This window comes from Myotis davidii, unplaced genomic scaffold, assembly GCF_000327345.1.
Source record: "Myotis davidii unplaced genomic scaffold, ASM32734v1 scaffold110, whole genome shotgun sequence".
Classification (NCBI taxonomy): Eukaryota; Metazoa; Chordata; class Mammalia; order Chiroptera; family Vespertilionidae; genus Myotis; species Myotis davidii.
Genome location: NW_006283436.1, coordinates 2,391,055 through 2,406,225, shown reverse-complemented (window position 1 = coordinate 2,406,225; position 15,171 = coordinate 2,391,055).

Below are 15,171 nucleotides of genomic sequence, written 5' to 3'. Positions count from 1 at the left end.
GAGTAACAAAAGGCATTCTCTCTGCTTGCAACAGCAGGGAAATTGAAGGCCTACTCCCTAAATGTTCACTCCTGACAACACAAAAGTATGTGCACTATGATTTCAAAAGAGATGGAGGAAAGTCTGTGGCAGAGGAAGGCATATTATTAAGGAGGAAAAGAAAGACTCCCAAGACAGGGCACAGATAGGAGATAACTCCTTCTTTAATAGGAACTAGCCAGTGACTCCTGGGGAGGCCCGGCTCTCAGAACGCCCACGTGCCGATGACAAGGGGTGATTATGCAACAGCAGGGAAATTGAAGGCCTACTCCCTAAATGTTCACTCCTGACAACACAAAAGTATGTGCACTATGATTTCAAAAGAGATGGAGGAAAGTCTGTGGCAGAGGAAGGCATATTATTAAGGAGGAAAAGAAAGACTCCCAAGACAGGGCACAGATAGGAGATAACTCCTTCTTTAATAGGAACTAGCCAGTGGCTCCTGGGGAGGCCCGGCTCTCAGAACGCCCATGTGCAGATGACAAGGGGTGATTATGGCCTTGACCTCAGAGACACACGGTGCAGGTGTGGGGCTCGGCCACCGGACAGGAGACGAGGGCTACAGGGCCCTGCCATCCACATGGCTCCCAGGCCACTGACAAAGGCCAGGTCCTAACCTCGGAGGCAAGAGAAACTACATCCACCCAGAGGGAGAAGTTCCTGGAGTCGGAGGCTGAAATCCTACACACAAGACTCCTTTCCCTGCTCCAGCTTCAAGTTCACAAGTGAGCGCATTTCTGACGCTGAAGACCCGCATCTCTGCTGTTTCCTGAGAAAGACGGGAGAGGCGGGATCATGGTGTGCCTTGATCCCTCTCACCTTCAGCATGGACTGGGTGTCAGCGTTATAGACAACTGGGATGTCAGAGCCAGAAGATCTCTGAGATCAGGCCTTCTAGTAGTTTCCGAACACTTGCTAGTGAATGCTCTGGTCAAACAGCAGCTTGCAGAAGCGTAAGGGTCAGAAAACTGAGGCTGCTCCCTTTGGGGGTCAGGGGCCAGGAACCCCAAGTGTGTGTGCAGGGACAACCTCTGAGGGAGCTTAATGGGGGCGTGGGAATTTGGCTGGGAAATCAGATTCAGTCCAAACCTGTATTTTGCAGTACGGAGCCCATAGTGCAGGCGGCAAGGTGACTCGTCCAAGGCCGCAGGGTCCGAGGGGCAGAAGGCCCAAGAACAGGACTCAGGTTCCTGGCTGTCAGGTCCCAGGGCCACTCTGGGACTTAGACAGAGTGAAAGAGTAACTCAGTGACGATGCTTTACTAATGCATTTATCACACATACTCGGGAAAGCTCTGCTACAAACACCAATGCATCCTCCCCACTCCCCACCCCAACTGGCCCCCAAAATGGGTAAACCACCGGAGGCTTTTAAATGGCCTAGAACTTCTCAGGATCCCCTCCGCACCCCCTTTCCTTCTCTGTTGCATTCTGAGCAGCATTGCATCAGAGGACTGCCTGCCATGCTGTGATTCTTCCACGTGCTGGGTTGGTCCCCACACAGTGTTTGTGGTTGCTTTTAAAATGCTGTTTGTGCCACTTTTTAATTTCATTTTAGAAGTCTGCAAGGAGAGGAGGCAACATTAAATCACAGGACTAGAGGGGACTTTTCAAAGCGCCTGCAAGGCACAAATAGAGCAGCTATTTTCCCATTTCCCTTTGATTGAATCGGCGGCTGTATCATATGCAGTAAACAGTGTGAACCAGAACGCGGCTCTGCATCCTTATCTGGCCCCTCACATAATCAAAGGGGAAAAATGCAGTGTAATAAAAAAGAGAAAAGGAAACCAGAACTTCATATTTGTTTAAAAGTTAATTAAACTTGAAAGGTTTGTGGGGACAATTCATTTTCTTTTATAGCCCAAGGCCATCAGGTTTCGGTTCCATTTACCAGTGAAATGATAAAAAAAGTAACAGTAACCTGATGTTATTTTAATCATAATAATAAATAACATAATAAAGCCAGAATCTAGGGTTTCTTCTTAAATAGAAAAGTAAAAAATGGAAACACATACCATACAATTCTGAATTGACTTATTAAAAAAAACACTCTATCACTCATTTGAGATATACAATAATTTAATTGCTTTTGTAAATACCACTTTCATTCTTTTCTAGACAGATGACTACGGTAAGCACACAGGTATGACTTTGTGTGAAGACTAACTAATCCTCTGAACTGACCTCTGAAGACTAATTAATCTTTTGACAAGATTAAACTGGAATGAGTATGCTCTTTACAAAGTTGACAAAATGGTGCTTACATATAGAAGCATCAGCACATCCTTGTATTGGAACTGGCTTATTTATTTATAGTTCACTTTTCTCCATTTAACTTCATATATCTATTAGGCTACTAAAGGTTACTAAATCTTTATTTTTCTTTTTAAATTGTTTTTCACTTAAAATTGAAGAATAATTCTCCCTCTCTCTCTCTCTCTCTCTCTCTCTCTCTCCCTCTCTCTCTCTCTCTCTTTCTCTTTTCTTGCCCTCCTTTCCCTCCCTCCCTCCCTTCCACTCTCTCTGAAAAAACGATAGAAAAAAATACCCTCAGGTGAGGATTGACAAAAAGAACAAAGTTGTCCAATAAGCCAGAACTCAGATTGGGGTTGGGTGACATGCAGTCCTTGTCAGGTTCACATCAAAAAGCACCAACGGGCAGGACACTGCTCAGTAGCCTTCGCAGGCAGGTGAGGCAGGGACCCCACAGGAGTCACACGGAAGATGAACACGGGGCTGGTGTGATATCACCCCAACCAGACACAGCAAATGGAGCCAGGAAGTGGGCTAAACGTGGATAACCTCCCTATGGAAAAGGCCGTGTGTGCATGTGCGTGCGTGTGTGCGTGTGTGTGTATGCATGTGTGCGTGTGTGTGCGTGTACGTGTGTAATATATAAAACATTTCAGAGGAAGAAGAGTTCCTAATGAGATAGAACAGGAATTGTTGCACAAGGTAAGAGGTTCCTGCTATCAAAAAATGTGAGATTGGATAAAGGATTTCCAAGCCTTCATTTCTAAAATTCTTTGGTTCATGGGGTAGAAAGTGAATGTTCCATCAGTAAACTGAGACCCAAAAACTCCAAGGGTGAAGCCCACATCTGGCACCGGTTCTCTTCTGACGGATCACCCTTTGCTGGGAGCCACTTGCCAGAGTATTAAACTTCCTGCTCCGGTCTGTCTCCCCCGGAAGACTTCTCCATGAGCACCCTGAGGACAAGGCTTGCATTTAATCTCTCTGAGTCCAGCACGGTACCTGCAGCATGCAGTGGGCAATCAGAAATGTGGAAAGGCAGGATGGAAAACAAGTAGGGAAAACTGAAGTTTTATTTCTAAATAATGAATGCTTATATCTTAGAAAATGCGCATCCAACTCCTTGGCACCTAGATGTCACCTGAATAGATTCTTCCGTTAAAATTCTCCTTTTCTGGTCACTACGACGCCAAGCCTCCTCCCAATCACAAGACAAAGGGAATTTTTGTTGTTTGATTGACCCTTTGCAGGAGGAACCAGTCAGCAACTCGTGCTCTGTCACTCAGATTCTTAGAGTATAAAAACAGTCACCAAAAATAGCGCAAATTATACTGGTCATCTCGTTAATCAGGAACATCAGAGAGGAACAAGACAAGGATGTGGGCTCTCACCACTTTTATTCCACATTGTACTGTCAAAGCAATTAGCCAAAAAAAGAAATAAAAGACATCCATATTGGAGAAAAAGAAAAAAAAAAGTAAAACTCTCTTCATGTGTAGATGTCATGATCACGAATACAGAAAATCCTATTGAATTCACTACAAACATGACCAAAGCTAACCGAGTTCAGAAAGGTTCCGGGATACACAATCAAAGCACAATAATCAATAACACTTCTATGCACTACCAATAGTCCAAAAATGAAATTAAGACAATTTTATTTATACTGTATCAGAAATAATATAATGATTATTAATAAATTTAACTTTTAAAAATTAACTTTAATCTTTTTTCAATAAAACAAGACTTGAACACTAAAAATTATCAAATATCATTGAAAAAAATTAAAGACCTAAATAACTGAAGAAATACCTCTCAAATTAATAATTCTCAAATTGATCTACAGATTCATTAAAATCCCTACCAAAATCCCAGCTGGTTCTTTTGTAGAAATTAGCAAACTAGTCCTAAAATTTGTGTGGCTATATAAGGGACCCAGAATAGCCAAAACAATCTTGAAAAAGAAGAACAAAGTTGGAAGACTTATAATTCTAAATTTCAAAATTGCTACAAAACAGCAATAATCAAAATTGTTCGGTACTGGCAAAAGGATAGACATATAGACCAATGAATAAAACTGAGAATACAGAAGTAAACTACATATTAATGGTCAATTGGTTTTTGACAAGGGTGCTATGACAATCAACAGGGGAAATAATACTCTTTCAACAAATGGTGCTGGTATAACTGGATAACTATGTGCAAAAGAAATAAATTTGGAGCCCTAAATCACACCATATACAAAAATTAACTCAAAACAGGTCAAATAAATATCGAAATGGAAGAGCTAAAACTATAAAACTTTTAGGAAAACTATGTATGTCAACCTTTGTGACCTTAGATTAGTCAATAGTTTCTTAGACATGACATCAAAAGCACAAGTAAAAAAATTAGGTTAATAAGATATCAAAATTAAAACTTCTGTGTTTCAAAGAATACTATCAAGGGAGTAAAAAGATGACCTTTAGAATAAGAGAAAACATTTGCAAATCATGTATCTGATAAGGATCTAGTATCCAGAATACATACAAACTCTAACAACTCTACAATAAAAAGACAACCCAATTTTTAAAAGGACAAATAAATTGAATAGACATTTCTCCAAAGAATATATACAAAGAATATATACAAAGAATATATACATCTTTTATATATGCATAAAAGATGCTTAACATCATTAGTTGTTAGGAAAATGCCCATCAAAACCACATAGAGATACTATGCCCTTCCCACTAGCATAGCTATTGGCAAAAAGATGGACAGTAAAAAGTGTTGGTGAGGATGGAGAGAAACCGCAGCCCTCCGAGCTCGCTGTGGGAATGCAAAGAGGCACAGCTGCTTTTCAAACACTTTGGCCATTCCTCGAAAACACAGGGTCACCATGTGATCCAGCAATCCCATCCCTAGGTATGTACCCAAGAGAATAGAAAATATGTCCACAAAAAGACTTGTACATAAATGTTCACAGAAGCATTATTCATCATAGCCCCAAAATGAAAATGACCCAAATCTCCATCAAGATGAATGGCTAAACAGAATATGGTATATTGATACAATAGAATATTTTCCAGCCATAAAAGTAAATGAAGTACTGGTTTATGCTGTAACCTTGAAATCAGTATGAACCTTAAATTTTGAAATTATTATGTTAAGTGAAAGAAGCTAGACACAAAAGGTTGCATGATGAATAATTCCATTTATATGACATGTCCAGACTAGGCAAATCCACAAAGATAGAAAGTAGAATTGTTGCTGCCAGAGGCTGAGGAAAGGAGGGAAAGGGAAGTGACTGCCAATGAGTGTGAAATTTCTTTGTGGAGCCATGAAAACGTTCTGGAATTAGATAGTGATGATGGTTGCTCAACTTTGTGAATATACTAAAAACCACTGAATTCTAAACTTTAAAAGGATAATTCTTATGGCATCTGTATTTATCCCAACTTTTAAATAACGATAATAACGGTGAGATACTTTCAACCCTGCTCACAGGAAGGACCTCTTAAGTTTGGAAATGGGTATCAAAGTTGACTCGATCATTCAAATTCTAAGAATTTATCCTCCGTAAATAACTATGAATGTCACAACTTTAGCTATAAAGATTATCTGTCATTTATAATATCAAAATATTGAAAATACCCTGAAGGCACAACAGAGATTTTATCAAACAAATTATGGTACATTCAATCAATGGAAAATGCATCATTCAGCTATTAAAATTATGTTTGTGATATATTGTTCACCAGAAAAAAAGGAAATAAAATATGATATGTGACATGCTCACATCTTTGTTTTTTTTTTAATTAGGTATGTATGTAGGCCTCCATATTATAGAAGTAACCAAACTAGGCTGTCTGACACTATAGCACTTGCCACATGTGTATATTTAAATGTAAATAAGGATTAGTAAAACTTCAGATCCTCAGTTGCACTGGCCACATGTCCAAGTGCTCAATAAACACACGAGGGCAGATGCTACTGTACCAACAGCACAAACATTTCCATCGTCACAGCAAGTTCTATGAAAGGAGCTGACACAGAGGAACACACACCCAGTGGGCTGCAATTTTCTTCTCTTTATGTTTATTTTCCCCTTTTTATACAATAAATATCAATGCTGATAATGAAGAGTATTTTATATCTTTTAAAGATTCAGAGTAAATGGAAACGAGGGAGGAGGGATCTGGGAAAACACTCCCTGGGTGCAGGCCCCGCCCACCTCTGCAAATGGAGTGAATCCCTTTGACCTTGGCAGCCAAGGGCTGGTTCTGAGAGCCTCCCTTGCTGGGACCACTCCTCTACACCAGTGAGCTGGGGGTGGTGAGGGGCGGGAGCACCCACAGACTCCCCCTGTGCTTTGGCAAAGTGCAGCACTTTTTCAAGAATAATGCTTCGCAGTTTGTTGTATGCCTTTGATGGATTACCAGAGTGATGAAATGACGGTTTCTGCTCATTTTGTCCAGACTTATAGCTGCTTTCTGGGGAAAGGATTTGCAGCCTCCTCACTTGGCCACAGCCAGAAGCCTCCTAATACCGATTTTAAGAAAAAATAATCTTGGTGCTGCAGGAGGCTTGGGAAAGAGGCACTCTCAAGCTCTAAAATAGATTAGTTCATGCTTTCTGGTGGACAAAAATGAAGTATATATCTAGAGCCTTGAAAATACTATAGCCCTTTACTCAATTATGTCACTTCTAGAAACTCCCTTGTAAGGAAATAATTGTGGATGTGCTTCAGAGACTTAGCTACAAACATATACACACATGACAGCATTGTTTATGACGGCAAGAGCTGGATTCAAGCTCAAAGAATAAGATACACCTTCATGATGAAATATTATACCAACCACTAAAGACAATATTTAATGACATGGAAAATGTCTGTAAAGGCTAAGTTGGAAAAAGAGCTTTAGCCCAGTTGGAGTGGCTCAGTTGGTTTAGTATTGTCCAGTGCACTGAAAGGTTGCCAGTTCAAATCCCAGTCAGGATACATATCTGGATTGTGGGTTTGATCCCCAGTTGGAGAGCATAGAGAAAAGAATCTCAGTCTCTCCCCTCCCCTCCCCTCCCCCGACCTATGAACCAGGAGGTCATGGTTCGATTCCCAGTCAGGGCACATGTACAGGTTGTGGACTCAATCCCCAGTAGGGGGCATGCAGGAGGCAGCCAATCAATGATTCTCTCTCATCATTGATGTTTATATCTCACCCTCTCCCTTCCTTTCTGAAATGAATAAAAATATTTTTAAAAGAGTTTTAATACAGTGTAAAAAGTATCATTTCACTTTTGTAAAATATGTATACACACACACACACACACATACACACATCTATGCCTAGAATAAATGAGAACAATTAAAACGTAAACAGTGACTATCTCTGTAATGGGAAAATGTCTGATGGGGGTGGTATAATATCTTCTTTTCCACATTTGCTATAATGAACATGTATCACTGTGGTAATAAGAAAAAAGTAAACGTTATTGTTTTTAAAAGATGAAATCATATGATTTAAGAAAGGGAATCTTTGTACTTAGAACTTGAAATAAAATTATCACTACAGTTGAGTATTGTTACATTTTGCTCTGGGCTTCCTGGCTGCCAAGGCACAAAGAGAAATATAAACAATTATATAGGTCTCCCAGAAGATCAGTGGCCATTGTGGTCCTAGATTCTAAGAGAAAAGCGTGATGTATGTTTCTCAGTAACACTAACACCCCTCCTGTAGTGTGGCACAGCTCTCATCTTTGTTTCAGCTATTCTTGTAGCTGTCTTTAAGAACTCTGGTCCTCATACCTTGCTAACGGACAAATACCACACACAGGGTGCCTATTTTTTTTTTCATAGAGCACTTCCACCCCTATTTAGCAAGAGAGCCCCAAAATAAATGATTTGTTTTCAGTAAGACATCAATGATGCAATATTTTTATGATGTCACTGTCTCACTCAGAAGAACACTCAGAAGATGGTCTCACAGATGAAGTCAATCATGAAGAGTGGTCAAGGCGGTATACTTTGAGAATGTACATTTCTTAATAATGCATCTGATTAAGAGCCCTCTGAAAAGAGAAAGTGGAAAAATTAGGGCCCTAGCTGGTTTGACTCAGTGGATAGAGCGTCAGCCTGCGGACTGAAGGATCCCGGATTCAATTCCAGTCAAGGGCACATGCCTGGGTTGCAGGCTCAATCCCCAGTAGGGGACGTGCAGGACGCAGCCAATCAGTGATTCTCTCTCATCACTGATGTTTCTATCTCTCTCTCTCTCTCCCTTCCACTCTGACATCAATGGGGGGGCGGGAGGGCAGGTGAGGGGTAACTGAGCTTATTACCTTCTGTGGATATCTATCCTGCTATAGAAAGAATTTAAATTCAATTTCCCTCTGTATCTTATTTTCTCTCAGATCCTATGGATCCAAGTCACTCCTAGAGATAGCAGAACTTGCAATTTCATTCAACTTGGGAGACTCCGAAAATAGCTTTCTTCTCCTTCCAAATCTTCCTCACCCACAAATACCTTCCACTCCATGTCTGATGCTGACCTTCAAAGTCAAAATCAATTATTTCCTGACCGCCTGTGTTACCTCTAAGAACACATACCCACTACACAAGTCATTGACATTCATCTTGCACGCCATGTGCTCCCAAGCAGGTTGCAAGCTGTGAAATACTGGCACCTCACACAGAACCTGCCACAGTGCCTCGTGCATGAGTTCTACGGTGACACGGACATCTAAATTACCCTGCTTGTCCACTTCCCAAAGTTAATGCAGGGCTATCAAGCTCTTGTGTTGGTAAGTTATAGAGAATGTAGAAGCACAACTCTTAGAAAAGCAATCATGCTAAAGGCCAAAGTTTCTTGACTGGGAACACAGTTTTCTAAGATTAATTCAACAAATTAATATTTTTGCACTGACCACTATGAAGAAAAAGAATGAACTACTCTTCTGGACATCTAAAGACTTCACAGTCTCTTGGTAAATGAACATGAATATGTAGCTAATTAGGATAACATGTTATTAATTTGAAAAAAATGGGACACATAAAAATTGCCCCAAAAAAGCCATCAACGGTGTTCCTCAAAAGATGGTTTCAAGTTACATCCCTCTGAATTTGGGCCAGGACTAAAAATGGTGTCTAGAAAAAGACAAGGAACCCTTCCTCTACTCTGAATGGATCTGCCCGCCTGCACAGCCCTGGCCGCTGGACTAAGCCATTCATATTGCAGGACTGAAGTTCACCTTGTGCAGGACACTGGCCAGAGCTGTGAGGAAGCTGAAATCGCTGAAAAAACCAGCACTGCAGCAACCCAAGAAAACTTGGAGGTGCCAGAGGTGCTGTCTTTAAACCTTTGAAAGCTTGTCTAGTGGAATATGGGCTGGGGAAGCATTTTTCATACTGCAAGAAACAACCCATTTGTGGGTTGTAAAATCAATTTAGAAGTACAAGACTCACAATAAATGCCGTTTCATAAAATGCTTGCTATGGGTATGAGAGAGTGTGTTTATGTTCACACATGCACACACACTGATGTGCACACATGTGCACTAGCTCATGCAAATGGCTTTCTCTCAAAACAGTTTGCAAGGTAGACAAGTTACTCAGTAGATTATAGAAGGACACATTTCAATTCAATGGAAGAAAAACACCTCCAGCAAGAAAAACTATCTCACAATGGGGTGTGTTATTTGGAATGGCAGAGAGTTTCCAGCATCTGAAAGATGGCCAAGCAGTGTCAAAGCCATAGCTTGTCATGGAGGGTATTCACATAAGTCATGGCAAGTTAAATGAGAACTCCAAGTTCCTCCCCATTCTGTGAGACTATCAGCCAATTTCAGGTAATTACCACTGAACGCATAATTAGGAGGGAAACAATTCCACAAAGTCACAAGGGTGAATGCATACAGCCTAGAATTTTATTTAGTCGTTTATGTTGGAATAGCACCCCAGTGAAAGGAAAGGTTGTAAGTGATACTTAAACCAGAGTTCTCAGCCTCCTCGATGTACATCAGAATCGCCTGGGGAGCTTTTAAAAGACACCCAGGCCTGGATCCCAACATATATCAATTGAAACACTGGAGCCCAAAATTTTTATTTTGTTTAATGTTCCCCAGGTAAGAGTTGAGAATCACTGATTTATATGCATAAAATGTATAAATAACATTGTACAAAGCACACAGGGAAGGAAAACAGCACAAGGATTTTACAAGTAGATCATAAAAAGAAAGAGCTAGAAAACATCAAATCAAGGCTGCTGAATTCCGCTCAGGGCTGAAAAGAGCATCACTCCCATGCTTACACCAAATAAAAAGCCAGATAAACTGCCAGTTCACAACTTTCTTAAATCCCTCAGACATCCAAGGTCACAGAGGAACACACCAGCCCCAAATCTAAGAGAACCAGGCACCTGCAGGAAGAGACAAGACATGAGCATTGTTTACCTGAGGCAAATACACCTGGACGCTGCCTAACAGCATTAAGTAACGAATAATAACGTGATGTTTTTGGAAAAGTCGAAAGCGCATGGAGGCAGACCACTCAGAGGCACAGTGCAAAGGGAAAACCTAAAGCTGACACTGAAACAGATACTGAGAAAAGCCCTTCAGCAAACCAGCCCCAACTCTGAATTCAAGGTAACTCAAGAGGAGTTTGGAGCTGTGGTGCACTGAGGGTAACCATAGCAACAACAAACTTCAAATCCAGTTCAGTCCCTGACTAGACTGATCCACCTGCACACTAAGGCCTAGCAGAAACAGAAAAGCTTACCCATTTCTAGGCATAAAACTATTTATCTCAGTCTCTAATGTTCTACACAAAATGTCCAATTCTCAACAAAGTAATGGCAGGGCATACCAAAAAATCAAGAAAAAGAAACTACACTGCCCCAAGACATAGTAATTAACAGAACCAGACTCAGATATGACTCAGATGTTGAAGGTATCTGACACAAAAATTAAAATAAGCATAATTAATTGTAAAAGATTCTAACAGAAAAGGTGACTAACATAAAAGATTAAATGTATAATTTTAACAGAGAAATAGAAACCATAAGAATAAAATGGAAATGCTTGAAAGGCTAAACACAGTAATAGTAATTAAGAATACTTTCAACAGATATTCTTCAATAGATTTTAAACAGCCAAGGAAAGAATCTGTGAACTTAAAAATAATCAGTAGAAATTACCCAAACAAAAACAAGAAGGAATAAAAGGATGAAACAAAGCAAACAAATTTAAAAAGTGTCCACGAGTTGTGGAATAATACCAGAAATTCTAACCTAGGTGTAATCAAAATTGCAGAAGAAAAAAAAATAGAGACAGAAGAAACATCTAAAGAAATAACCTCAGAATTTTCCAAAATTTATGACAGATACCAAACCACAGATCCAAGCTCAATACCAAACCACAATACCAAGCGGGTCAAATACCAATGAAACAAAGATAAGAATTACAAAAAAAACTTATCAGACTGCAGGCAAATAAGAAAACAATAAAACAATATCTTAGTATTCTTTTTTTTTTTTTTTTTGCCAACCCAGAATTCTATATCCAGTGAAAATATATTCTTAAAATGAAGGAGAAATAAGGACTGTCATAGGCAAACAAAAATGAGAAAGTTCATTGCCAGGAAACCTACACTATAAGAAATGTCAAATGAAGTTATTCAAGCAAAATATAATGCCAGACAGGAACATGGATCAACACAAAGACATGAAGTGCTAGAAATGGAATAAATGAAAGTCAAACAGAATTCATCTTTTTCTTACTTTAATTGCTCTATAAGTTAATTAAATGTTTAAAGCAAGAGTCAGCAAACTATGGACTGAAAGCCAAATCCAGCCCCATAGTCTACTTTAGTATGATCTATGCAATAAAAATGGTTTTATGTTTTTAAAATGAAAATGCACAACAGAGACCATATGTGGCCTCAAAACCTACACTATTTTCTGACCCTTTACAGAAAAAGTTTGCTGACCTCTGGTCTAAAGCAACAACAACAGTAGAAAGTTTTTTCACAGTATGTGTAAAGGAAAATGATAAAACAGCACAAAGGATGAAGAAGAAGGATTTGGGAACATACTGCAAAGGTCCTTTACACATGAAACAGTAATTTACTTGAAAATAAACTCTGATATATGTATATCTACAGCTATGTCTCACTAAAAAAATGTTAAAGAAGCATAATTAAGAAGTCCATAATAAAGATAAAAGGGAATCATAAAAAATTCTCAAGAAATAGAAAAAAAAAATCAAGCCCTGGCCAGTGGCTCAGTTGGTTAGACGTCATCCCAAACACCAAAATGTTGCAGAATTTGCAGATTTGATCCCCAGTCAGGGCACGTACAGGAGGTAGCCAATGTTTTTCCTCTCTTCTCCCCTCCTCTCCCCTTCTCTCCCCTCCCCTCCCCTCTCTTCTTCTCTTCTTTTCTCCTCTCTTCTTTTCTCTCTAAAAATATCCTCAGGTGAGGATTTTAAAAAGGGCATATGGAACAAAATAAAACAGCATGGCAAAATGATAGGCTTAATTAAACCATACCAATATCATAGTAAGTATGAGTGATCAACACATCAATTAAAAGACAGATATTGTGAGATTGGTTAAAATAGCAAGACCCAACTATATAAGGTCTATAAGAAACCCACCTTAAAACTAGATAGCTGAAAAGTAAAAGAACAGAATAAAGTATAGGATGCAAACACTAACCAAAAGGAAGCTGGAATACCTACAGTTTTAACACACAAAGTAGACTCCAGAATAAGGAATATTAATAAGGATAAAGAGGATATTATGCACTGAGAAAGTGATCAATTCTCCCTTTCTTAGGACATAACAGTCCTAAATGTATATGCACTTAAGAACAGATGGTTAAAATATGTGAAGCAAAAAGTGATAAGCAGAAAAAAATCTATAATTTTAGCTGGAGACTCTAGCTTTCCTGTTATTGATAAACCAAGTAGAAAGAAAATCAGAAAGAACACAGAAGCCTTGAACAATTCTATCAAGCATCTTGACCTAATATTTCTGGGACATTCTACCCAACAATAGCAGAATACACATTCTTTTCAGTACATTTACCAAGATAGACGATATTCTGGGCCATAAAATAAAGGTGAACAAATTTTAAAGAATAGAAATTATGCAAATTATATTGTGAGAAAACAATAGAATTAAACTAGAAATCAATAACAGAAAGACTTTTGGGAAATTCCCAAATATGTAAAAATTAATTTACATACTTTCAAATAATACATGAGTCAAGAGAAAGTCTCAATGAACATTTTAAAATATTTTAATTCTAAATAAAAATACACATCAAAATTGTGGAACATGACTAAAGCAGTGTTTAAAGGGAAGTTTACAGCATTAAATGCTTATATAAAATAAGAAAAATCTCATATTAGTAATATAAGCTTACACCTTAAGAAAACTGGAGAGTGAATTAAACACAAAGCGAGGAGAAGGAAGTAAATAATAAGAACAAAAATCAAGTAAGTTAAAAATAAGACAAAATTAATAAAGCCAAAATATGGCTCTTTGAAAAGATCAATAAAATTGATAAATTTCTAGACAGACTAAGAAAAAGATTGCAGACACAAATTACCAATATCAGGAATGAAGTGGGAAACATCATAATAGACTCCACAGTCATTAACTGCATAATATAACACTACTTACAAACAAGTCTATATCCATAAAGTTGACAACCTAAGTGAAGTAAATGATTTCCTTGAAAGATATAAACTCCCAAAACATATAAAAAAAAATAGGTAATCTGAGTTGTAAAAAAAAACCTATATATAGTAAAGAAATTAAATTTGTAGTTGAAAACCTTCCATCAAAGAATACTCCAGGCCCATTGGTTTCACTAATTGGTCCTACCAAATACTGAAGGAACAAAGAAATGCCAATCCTATACATTCTCTTCCAAAAATACATCACAACCAAGTGGAGTTTATCCCAGGAATACAAGGCTGGTTCAACATTTGAAAATCAATCAGTGTAATTCACCATGTTAAATATAAAGAAAAATCACATGATCCTGTCAACAGATGGAGAAAAAGCATTCAACAAAATTCAAAACCCATCCATAATAAAAACTCAGTAAACTAGAATACAATGACATCTACCAATAAATGGTGTTGGGAAAATTGGACAGATACATGCAAAAAAATTAAACTAGACCACCAACTTACACCATACACAAAAATAAACTCAAAATGGATAAAGGACTTAAACATAAGACGGAAAACCATAAAAATATTAGAGGAACCCACAGGCAGCAAAATCTCAGACATAAGCCGAAGCAATAGCTTCACTGATACAGCTCGTAGGGCAATGGAAACTAAAGAGAAAATAAACAATGGGACTACATCAAAATAAAAAGCTTCTGCACAGCAAAAGAAACCATCAACAAAACAACAAGAAAGCCCACTGCATGGAAGAATATATATGCCAATGTTATCACCAATAAGGGTTTAATCTCCAACATTTACAGGGAACTCATACAAGTTAACAAAAGGAAGATAAACAACACAATCAAAAAATGGACAACGGACCTAAATAGATACTTTTCAAAAGAGGACATAAGGAAGGCCAAGAGACATATGAAAACATGCTAAAGTCACTAATTATCTGAGAGATGCAAATCAAAACGACAATCTCACTCCATCTCACACATGTCAGAATGGCTATCATCAAATCAACAAACTACAAGTGCTGGAGAGGATGTGGAGAAAAAGGAACCCTCGTGTACTGCTGGTGGGGATGCAAACTGGTGCAGCCACTGTGGAGAACAGTATGGAGTTTCCTCAAAAAACTAAAACTGGAACTCCCATTTGACCAGTGATCCCACTTCTAGGAATATATCCCAAGAAACTTGAAACACTCATC